Source organism: Jaculus jaculus, chromosome X, assembly GCF_020740685.1.
Source record: "Jaculus jaculus isolate mJacJac1 chromosome X, mJacJac1.mat.Y.cur, whole genome shotgun sequence".
Lineage (NCBI taxonomy): Eukaryota > Metazoa > Chordata > Mammalia > Rodentia > Dipodidae > Jaculus > Jaculus jaculus.
The window spans coordinates 55,522,671-55,534,359 of record NC_059125.1 but is presented as its reverse complement, the minus strand read 5'-3'; positions in this window follow the sequence as shown (position 1 = coordinate 55,534,359).

The following is an 11,689-nucleotide window of genomic DNA, read 5'->3' as shown; positions in this document are numbered from 1 at the left end:
AAAGACCTAAACCGCATGTTTTCTCTGATATGTGGGCTTAGCTTGCAATATACACACACACACACACAAATAGGGAGGTAAATGTGGATTAAACCAAATGCTTTTTATAGATTCTTTTAAAAATAACATGATTAGTTAAGGTTCATGCATTGCATTTTTTAATTATATTCCTTTAGTTTATTTGGATGCCCCATATTTAAAAATATGTTTTTAAAGTTTAAAAATGAAAAAAAAAATGGACAGCTTCATGTGAAGACATACAAGGAGCTCTATAGGGGCCAGAGCACATAAAAGAAGAGATGGACATGAGTGAGTATAATGAGGGAGTCGGATGTGGTAACTGGCTTTTGGGATGGAGTTTCAGTTGCTGCTTAAGCAGAGGAGCCAAGGTCTCATGTGTCAGGATATCAGCCTAGAACATCCAACACTTCACACATAAACATTAAAACAAGCATAATGAGGGCTGGAGAGATGGCTCAGAGGTTAAGGCACTTGCCTATAAAGCCTAATGACCCAGGTTCAATTCCCCAGTACCCACATAAGGCCAGATGCATAAATTGGCACACGCAGGTGAAGTTCATTTGCAGTGGCTGGAGGCCCTGGCATGCTCATTCTCTCAGTTTCTCTCTGCTTGCAAATAAACAAGTAAAATATTTTCAGGGCTGGAGAGATGGCTTAGCGATTAAGCGCTTGCCTGTGAAGCCTAAGGACCCCGGTTCGAGGTTCGGTTCCCCAGGTCCCACGTTAGCCAGATGCACAAGAGGGTGCACGCGTCTGGAGTTCGTTTGCAGAGGCTGGAAGCCCTGGCGCACCCATTCTCTCTCTCTCCCTCTATCTGTCTTTCTCTCTGTGTCTGTCGCTCTCAAATAAATAAATAAAAAATGACAAAAAAAAATTTTCAAACAACAAGCATGGTGTTTCATTTTATTACCCATTAAACAGATAAATATTTTTGTTTTTGATTTTTCAAGGTAGGGTTTTACTCTACCCCAGGCTGACCAAGAATTCACTATGTAGTCTCAGAGTGGCTTCAAACTCATAGCGATCCTCCTACCCCTGCCTTCCAAGTGCTAGGATTAATGGTGTGTGCCACCACATCTGGCTAGACAGAAAAAATATTAAAAATATCCCAGAAGTACTAGAGAGAATGTGAAGGGAATAATCACACTCCCTCGCTGACAGTGGAACTATCAATTAGTCTAATCACTTTGCAGAGAAATTTGTCAAAATGTTATTAAAAAATAAAATGTGGTACTGTCACACAATGGAATACTACACAGAAGTGCACATATAGCTATACAGACAAGTCTGCACTGAAAATATTGTGTTGCATTTTAAAAAGGATAGTTATGAAAACGGACATGCACGAAAACACATGTTGTTCATGGATGTGTGTATGTTTGTGTAAGCATAAAAATGGATGAGAATATACTGCAGACCACCATGGTAGTGGTTGGTTAAATCGAAAATGTTAGTTATATTTCTAAGATTTTTGTTTGTTTGTTTGTTTTTCGAGGTAGGGTCTCACTCTAGCCCAGGCTGACCTGGAATTCACTATGGAGTCTCAGGGTGGCCTCGAACTCACGGCGATCCTCCTATGTCTGCCTCCTGAGTGCTGGGATTAAAGGCGTGTGCCACCACGCCCGGCTCTAAGATTTTTTAAATATGAGAAGCCAATATAACAAAATGTTTATAATTCTGAGTGTGTGAATATTAGGTTTTGCTCTAATATTCTTTGTACTGTTCTTATAATTTCCACATTTCTGACAATCCAAAAGAAAGGATAATTAGCTGAGTCTAGCTCAAAAAAAAAAAAATAAATGGAGCTCTAAGAATGGAGTTAAGCAGGGGCCTGTACTCTTTGAACTCGGGAGACAGATACAAGAGGATCCCAAGTTTCAAACCAGTTTGGGTTACACTCTGGCCTCAATCAAACTCATAGCTGGCCTGGAACTTACTATGCAACCTAGTCTGGCCTTGAATTCAGGTCAATTGTCCTGCCTCAACTTCCTGAGTACTGAGGTTATAGGCATGAGTTACCATATGTAGCTTTTCTGTATGCTTTCATTTGATTCCAAATACTGTTCTTCAAATTGTTCTTTTGTTTTTGTTTTTGTTTATTTTTACTTATTTATTTGAGAGTGACAGAGAAAGAGGCAGAGAGAGAGAGGAGAGTGGGCGTGCCAGGGCTTCTAGCCGCTGCAAATGAACTCCAGATGCGTGCGCCCACTTGAGCATCTGGCTAACGTGGGTCCTGGAGAATCGAGCCTTGAACCGGGGTCCTTAGGCTTCACAGGCAAGTGCTTAAAGGCTAAGCCATCTCTCCAGCCCTTGTTTTTGTTTTTTTGAGGCAGGGTCTCACTCTAACCCAGGCTGACCTGGAACTCACTATGTAGCTTCAGGGTTGCTTTGAATTCACAGCGATCCTCCTGCCTCCCAAGCGCTGGGATTAAAGGCATGTGCCACCAAGCCCAGCTAAATTGTTATTTTTTTTTAAGTCATCGACCTTTATTTTGCTATTACTGTAAATTTTCAACTCTTCAAACACTCAATTTCTATTCATATTTTCCCAAGTGACCTAAAAATGTTCCTCATAGTTTCATGCAAATCCACTCTCAATCCAGACAAAGCATTTCATCTGGTCTTTATCTTTCATATATATTTTATTTTTTTTGTTTATTTTATTTATTTATTTGAGAGCGACAGAGAGAGAAAGAGGCAGATAGAGAGAGAGAGAGCGAGAATGGGTGCGCCAGGGCCTCCAGCCACTGCAAACGAACTCCAGGCGCGTGTGCCCCCTTGTGCATCTGGCTAACGTGGGTCCTGGGGAATAGAGCCTCGAGCCAGGGTCCTTAGGCTTCACAGGCAAGCGCTTAACCACTAAGCCATCTCTCCAGCCCCTTCATATCTATTTTAATGTGGTACAGACACAACATTCAATGATATTGACTTGCCAGATGCCAGGTTAATAATTCCACAGAATATTATACCTCTGCCTTATTTTCTTATAAATTTTGTACATATGACATTCATTGGTGTTGGAAAAATATGTGCACAATTAACTTTTTAAATGATTAGGAAGTGGTCATATAAGATCATTACTGTTTAATTAATTGGAAATCCTGCAGAATTATCACCAATTTCAGTGAGTAAAAGTCCAGGATGCAGTTTCTGAAGGATCCTTGTATTTCCCTACCTTTTAGGCAAGATCCTTCTAGCTGAGTCTATACAGAACAGAAATTGGGAAGGAAATAATCTTGAACTTAAATTTCTATTTACAAAATTCACAAGTGGAAAGATTAAAAAAAATAGTTTTGGGGGGAGGCTGGAGAGTTGTATTAGTGGTTAAAGACACTTGCTTGCAAAGCCTGATGGCTTGGGTTTGATTTTCCAGTTCTCATGTGAAGCCAGATGCACAGAGTGGTGCATGCATCTGGAGTTCCTTTGCAGTGGCAGAAGGCCCTGGCATTTGGTCTGAATACAACTTCTGGCTAGCTCCTTTGGTCAGCTCCTTTGCTGCTGGACATAATTTAGGATAGGAAATACAGTAGGGAGAAACGCTTTTTTTTTTTTTTTTAACTAGGGTCCCACTCTAGCCTAGGCTGAACTGGAACTCACTATGTAGTCTCAGGGTGGCCTTGAACTCACAGTGATCCTCCTACCTCTGCATCCCATGTGCTGGGATTAATGGCATGTGCCACCATGCCTGGAAGCAAAACAGAAATGCCCAGTTTGGCCCCAAGAGGAACAGTGGTTAGTGTTGAGAGAATGGTCTCATGAAGGTGGAATCTAGACTGCCCTGTTGAACTCTCATCCTCTACTCCTGATACAATGAGCTACACTGTGGAAGGAGCATGAGTTTGGTTATCAAACCCAATGGGTCAAGATTTTTTAAAATATATTTTTTTAATTTATTTGAGAGTGAGAGAGAAAGAGGCAAAAGGAGAGAGAGAGAGAATGGGTGAACACTCCAGGGTCTCCAGCCACTGCAAATGAACTCCAGAAGCATGTACTACCTTATACATCTGGTTCATGTGGGTCCTGGGTAATTGAACCTGGGTCCTTTGGCTTCGCAGCCATCTCTCCAGCCCAAGGCCAGCTTTTTTTTTTTTTTTTTTTTTTCTGAGGTAAGGTCTCACTTTAGCTCAGGCTGACCTGGAATTCACTATGTAGTCTCAGGGTGGCCTCAAACTCATGGTGATCCTCCTACCTCTGCCTCCCAAGTGCTGGGATTAAAGGCATGCACCACCATGCCTGGCCAAGGCCAACATTTTTTAACAAAACATTTGAGAAGTATTACATGTGCTGTGATTTCTTTTGTTATCGGATGAATTGAGTCTATCCAAGCTTCATATATTGAAGTCCTAAAACTCCAGGACCTCAGAATGTGACAGTGTTTGGAGATAGGGCCTTTAAAGAGGTACTATCCAGATCACATCTGTAGCAAGATAACACTGAAAGCCTGCCTCCATTTGAGTGCGCACTGAGGTAGCAGGCCCAATGCCACGCAGTTATTGAGAATCATTTCAGAAGTTAAGGCAGTGGAGCTCTGCCAATAATGAGTTCCTGGAAGGTCTTTTCTTTTACCTAACCCCACTGCATGTCCTCCGTGGGTGCTCAGTGGAGCTGCTTCTGTGGGTGAACGAATTCCTGTCAGGATCCTCCCTCCCCAAAATGCAGTGTTCCCCATGGGTGCCCACCATGGGTGAGTGAGTTCCAGGTTGGTTCCTCCCTTTCCACAATACCACCATGTGTCAATACCCTGTAGGTGTCAAGTGAAACCCCTCTGTGGATGAGTTTTTGGACATTCCTTCCAACCCTATCATGTGTCCCTTATGGATACCTAGTGGTGCTTCTGTCAATGTTGAGTTCTCAGCCTCTCCCAGCTCCTCTCATACCTGTGTCCCTCCTTCTAGCTTGGTAGGGGCAAGTTCCACAAGTGAATTCCTGATACCTAGCACCCTCCTCATTGTGCTCTGCTCACTTGTCCAAGTGTTCACCCCTCCCTTCTTGCCATAGGTGGAAGAAACCATATCATCCCACCCCTTCCTGCAAAGTCACACCCTCAAAAAAAGATCTTCACCCCTTGCCTGCATGGGCACTCTGAACTCTCTACCACAGCTCATGCCCCTCTTGCGACCTTATGCTCACATTCTATGAGCCCCAGAATGCTGGACAAGACAACAGAAAATCTCCAGATGAGAAGATGACAACACCAATGAAGAAACAAACAAACAAACAGGCAGGGCTGGAGAGGTGGCTTAGCAGTTAAGGTGCTTGCCTTCAAACCCAAAGGACCCATGTTTTATTCCCCAGGACCCACATAAGCCAGATGCACCAAGTGGCACACATGCATCTGGAGATTGTTTGCAGCAGCAGAAGGCCTTGGCACACCCATTCTCTCTCTCTGTATCTGCCTCTTTCTCTCTCTTTCATAAATAAATAAAATTTTAAAAACTGAAAACAAGGCAGGCCTGGAATAATGGCTCAGCAGCTAAGTGCTCTTCCTTCACAAGCATGAAGGTCTGAGGGAGTCTGAGACTGCCAGAGTTCAAGGCTCCAGATCCCACATAAACAGTTGGCTGTGGTCTTTCCTGCTTATAATCCCAGTTCCACATGGGAGCAGAGACCTGAGAATCAATGAGCCACACAAGAGCAGGAATGGGTAACAAGACTATGGCTCAAAAACAAGACTGAGAGCTGGGCATGATGGTGCACACCTTTAATCCTAGCACTCAGGAGGGAGAGGTAGGAGCATCATGAGTTCAAGGCACCCTGAGATTGCATAGGGAATTCCAGATTAGCGTGAGCTAGAGTGAGACCCTACCTTGAAAATAAAAAATGAGTGAGCAAAAGAGTAATGGAGTGGGACACCCAGTAGGTGAGTGTCCACACCACAGGTGAGCATATGGGATGGTCACACTACACTGTACATGCATCACCATCACCACCACCATCATCAAAATTACCCATGCCAGGTGTGGTGGCATGTGCCTTTAATCCTAGCACTCAGGAGGCAGAGGTAGGAGGATTGCCATGAGTTTAAGGCCACCCTGAGACTACATAGCAAATTCCAGGTTAGCCTAGGGTAGAGCAAGACCCTACCTCAAAAAAAACAAACAAACAAGCAAAAAAATATCATCCAAAAAAGCAATATTCAGGGCATGGTGGCGCACACCTTTAATGCCAGCACTCAGGAGGCAGAAGTAGGAGGACCGCAGTGAGTGAGTTCAAGGCCACCCTGAGACTACATACTGAATTCCAGGTCAGCCTGGACCAGAGTGAGATCCTACCTTGACAAACAAAAACAAAAACTAAAACAAAAACAATAACAACAACAAAAAAGCAACATATCACCATCAAGAATGCCGAGTCCCATAGTAGAGGTCTCCTTTGAAAACTACTTAGAAGAAATCCCATACAAATAATTCCAAAACATGATTATGAAAAAAACCACAAGTTTAAATAGGACATGAATAAATGCCTGAATGATATCCAAGAGAGCTCAAACAATCAATTAAAAGAATTCAATACACACCTGGATGAATTCAAAGAGGATATGAACAAAAGCCTGAATGAACTCCAACAGAGCATGAACAATCAGCTAAAGGAAATAAGAAATTCACACCAAGGTAGGAAAAATGGAACTCAATAAAGAGGTAGAAATTCTGAAGAAAAACAAAATGGAAATGAAAGATGCAATAATTCAACTAAAAGTCTCCTTAGAAAGCCTTAGCATCTGAATAAATCATGAGAATAAGATAGAGGAAATGGATCACGATGCCAAAAAATGAAAAAAAAGAGTAGTTTGCTCTCAGAGATGCGTGACCACTTGGGAACTTCCAACTGTTGGTGAGTTTCCCCTGGCTGAGCTGAGCAGAGGGGAGGACCCCTTTGACCTACTCTCCACATGGACTCTTTATTCCCTCTAGTTCCACACAAGGCAGGAGCTCTTTGAACTTTCTTTTCTCTTTTTTTCCACATGGTTTCCCCAGACTTTTCACATGGGTTCTCTAGACATGTGGGTGCCTTTCCTTGATTCTATATTTCCCTCAATAAATATAATAATTTAATGATTTAAAAAAAGAAAAGTTTGAAAAAATATGAGCAGAATACAAGAGAAATGTAGGACACACTGAAAAGACCAAATGGGTATATAAGGAGAGAAACATCAGGCCAACAGCCCAAAAATATTTTAAATAAAATTATAGAAGAAAAATTCCAAAATATAGGGAAAGAGAAGTCTATCCAGGTACAACAGGCATACAGAATACCCAGTAAATGGATCAGAAAAGAAATTTCCCATGTTAAGTCAAAACACTAAATACACAGAACAAAGTCAGGGTACTGAAAGCTGCAAGAGAGAAACATCTCATCACACATAAAGTCAAGCTCATCTGAATAGCAGCTTATTTTTCAATGTAAACTCTAAAAGTAAGAAGGGCTTGGAGTGATGTATTCAAGTATTTAAAGACCACAGCTGCCAACCCAAACTACTATACCCAGCAAAATTACCTCTCATAATGTAAACAGAAAGAAAAACTTTCTATGGCAAGAGCAGACCATAAGAATTTATGAGCACTAAACTAGCCCTATGTAAAATACAAGATGGAACACTTTGCACTGAACAGAAGAATAAGCACATTCAAGAGGCTTGAGGAAAAAAAAAAAAAACACTAATCAAAGCTACACTAGTGATTAAGCAAATGAACAATAACACGACAAACTCAAAAAAAAGTATTAACATGACAAGGATTAACTCATACTTTTAAGTAATAACTCTGAATATTAATGGACTCTACCATCCAATCAAAATTCATAATGCAATAAAGCTAGAAATTTACAACAAAAAACAACAGAAAATACACAATCCCATGAAGACTGAACAACAGACAAGTACTAAATGATGAATGTGCTATTGAAATAAATTAAGAAAGAAATAAAAAAAGATCCTAGGATTGAATGAAAATACAGCACACAGAAACCTATAAGACACAATGAAGGCAATCTTATGAGGAAAGTTTATAGCTCTAAATGCCTACATTATAGAATAGAGACATCTAAAATAAATAACCTAGTGATAGTAACTGAAAACTTTAGTAAAATAAGAATAAACCAACCCCAAAAGATCAGGACAGAAACCACTTAATTACAAACAAGCAAACAAAAAACCTGAATTGATGAAAGAGTTGGTTCTTTGAAAAGAAAGACAAGGTTGACAAGCCCTTAGCCAAATTGCTGAAAGAAAGAGAGAAGGCTCTAATCAATAAGAGTAGAAATGAAAAAGAAATTACAACAGATACCACTGAAATTGAGAAAACCATGTGGACATACTTTAAAAACCTATATTTCACCAAACTGGAAAATCTAAAAGAACTGGCTCAAGTTCTTGACACATATGACCTACAAAAGTTAAACCAAGATGAGATAAATAATTTAAACAGAGTTATAACAAGCAATGCAATATGCAATTGAAACTGTAATTAAAACTCTCCTAGCTTAAGCCGGGCTTGGTGATGCATGCCTTTAATCCCAGCACTCAGGAGGCAGAGGTAGGAGGATCGCCGTGAGTTTGAGGCCAACCTGAGACTCCATAGTGAATTCTAGGTCAGTCTGGGCCAGAGTGAGACCCTACTTCGAAAAAAAAAACACAAAAAACAAAAAAAAATCTCCTAGCCAGACATGGTAGTGCGCACCTTTAATGCCAGCACTTGGGAGACAGGGGTAGGAGGATTTCTGTGAGTGGAAGGCCAGCCTAGGTCTACAGAGTGAGTTCTAGGTCAGTCAGGGCTAGGGTAAGACTATCTTGAAAAAAAAAAAAGAAAAAAAATATTCTCCTAATTTTAAAAAAAAAAAAAACAACACATGTTTACACAGGTTTATTGCAGAATTCTATCAGACTTTCATAGAAGATTTTAAACCACTGCTTCCCAAGTTATTTCATAAAATTGAAAAGGAAGAAATGCACCCTAATGCCTTCTACGAAGCAAGATTTACACTAGAAGCAAAATCAGGGCTGGAGAGATGGCTTCATGGTCAAGGCACTTGCCTACAAAGCCAAAGGACCCAGGTTCCATTACTCAGGACCCACATAAACCAGATGCACAAGGGGACACACACATCTGGAATTCATTTGTGGTGGCTGGAGGCCCAGGCATGCCCATTCCCCCCCTCTATTTTTATATCTAACTTTCTCTCAAATTAATAAATAAAATTTTTTTAAAAATGCTATGGAACTAAATAGAGTTCTCAAAAGAAGAAATACAGGTGACATATAAACATCTATAAAAATGTTCTACATCCCTAGCCATCAGGTAAATGCAAATTAAAACTACTTTAAGATTCTATCTCACTCTTGTCAGATTGGCTACCATCATGAAAACAAATGACCATAAATGCTGGTGAGGATGTAGAAACAGAGGAACTCTTCTACAATGTTGGTAGGAATGCAAGTTGGTCCAGCCATTGTAGAAATCAATGTAGAGGTTCCCGAGACAGCTAAAAATTGATTTACCATATGATTCAGCTATACCACTCCTAGGAATATATCGTAAGAACTCGTCTTACTACCTTAAAGATACTTGATCAACCATGTTTATTGCCACTCTATTCACAATAGATAGGAAATAGAACCAGCCTAGATGTCCCTCAAGTGATGAGTAGATAATGGAATATGTTAGCACATTTACACAATGGAGTTCTACTCAGCAGTAAAGAAAAATGAAATTATGAAATTTGCAAGAAAATGGATGGATCTGGAAAGGATTATATACTTAGTGAGGTAACCCAGGCCCAGAAAGCCAAACGTCACATGTTCTCTCTCATGTGTGGATCCTAGTACAAATGATTGGACTTCTATGTGAGTATCAATAAAACTCAGTAGCAAAGGCCAGTAAGCTAGAAAGGGGATATAAATGGATTAGAAAGGAAGGGAGAGGGGACTTAATAGGATGTTATTGTATATATGTAAGTAGAAGAACAGATTAATGAAGGTGAAAAGGCCTATGTGAGGTCAGGGGAAGAGATCAAGTAAAGGAAAGGTGGAGGGAGGGCTAATCAAAATCTAAGAGGATAGAAATAAGTCATATGAAAACCTACTTTTTTGGACAATGGAACACTCAGGAGCCATAGATTGTTACTAGAAAATTTTCAGTGCCAAGGATGGGATATCTTCCAGTGAGCTGTTGGCCAAGGAGGTCCCTGATGCCCCCAAAACATTACAGGCCATTGCTTAGGCCCTTGGTTTCCCACCAGGAGTCATCTAGATGGTAAGACCCTAATACTGAAGACTACACATACCTGGGCTGCAAGGTCACTGAGAAACACTGCTGGAGCTGAGCTGAAAACCTCCTCCATGTAGACCAGCTGACAGAAAGCTGGAAAAAGCTATGCTGCATGCATTTCAATGGAAATGAGAGAAATAACCAGTGCAGATGCTCAACAGTGGACATTGCAAGCCTTAAATTTGCCCATCCTGGCCAAATAAGCCAACAAGTACAATAGTGGCATATGTGTTATAGGGAAACAACCACTCTCTAATTGGACTGCTCTATGGGAGGGAATACATCCCTGATACTGAGAACCTACAACAGGGATAGTCATGAACCCTAGGGGTGTAACATCTGTTGGTGTCTGGCTAAATACATGTACTATGCTCACCAAGCTGCCCAGTAAGCACTTGTCTTAATGTTCATACCCATATATTAATGCTACTCTCACTTTTCATTAGAGAAGCTTCTTTTTCAGATGACGTTGACCTTGGGATGACTCAGAAAGTACCATGATGCTGAGAAGAAGTGACAGAGGAATGCTCAGCACTGAAACATCTCTATCACACCTTCCAAGGCTCAGGGTCCATTGCGGAAGAGGTGATGGAAAGAACGTAAGAGTCAAAGGAAGGATAGGACTTCTTTTTTTAAAATATTTTTTGTTTATTTTTATTTATTTGAAAGTGACAGACACAGAAAGAGGTAGATAGATAGAGAGAGAGAGAGAGAATGGGTGCGCCAGGGCCTCCAGCCACTGCAAACGAACTCCAGATGCGTGCGCCCCCTTGTGCATCTGGCTAACGTGGGTCCTGGTGAATCAAGCCTCCAACCGGGGTCCTTAGGCTTCACAGGCAAGCGCTTAACCACTAAGTCATCTCTCCAGCCCGGATAGGACTTCTTAAAATGTGCTTTTTCAGACACAAAATGGCCTGGATATCTATGACCTCACAGTGCCTGACACTACTTAAACGAGACCATCATAATAGGAGGAAAAGATCATGACATCAAAATCAAAGAGAGACTGATTGAGAGGGGGAAGGTTTGATGGAGAGTGGAGTTTCAAAGGGGCAAGTGGGGAGAGGGAGGGAATTACCATGGGTTATTGTTCACAATTATGGAAACTGAATAAAATAAATAGATAAAGTAACTAAAAAATAAAGATAAATTTTACACACACACACACACACACACACACACACACACACACACTCCTGGTTTTGAATCTTTAAACCTGTAAGATGGTGTAAGAATATGGTAAGAGCAAGAGCCAGTAATAGAGGCCAGGAAGCTAGAAAGAGGCCAGCAGCGCATGTGTGGAAGGATTAGGGTAGGTGATAGTAGACATGTAAGCAGAGGAAGAGAGAGCTCAGGGAGTAAAAAATCCTGTGTTGGGTCAGGGAGGAGTGAAGGTGTTAGGAGGT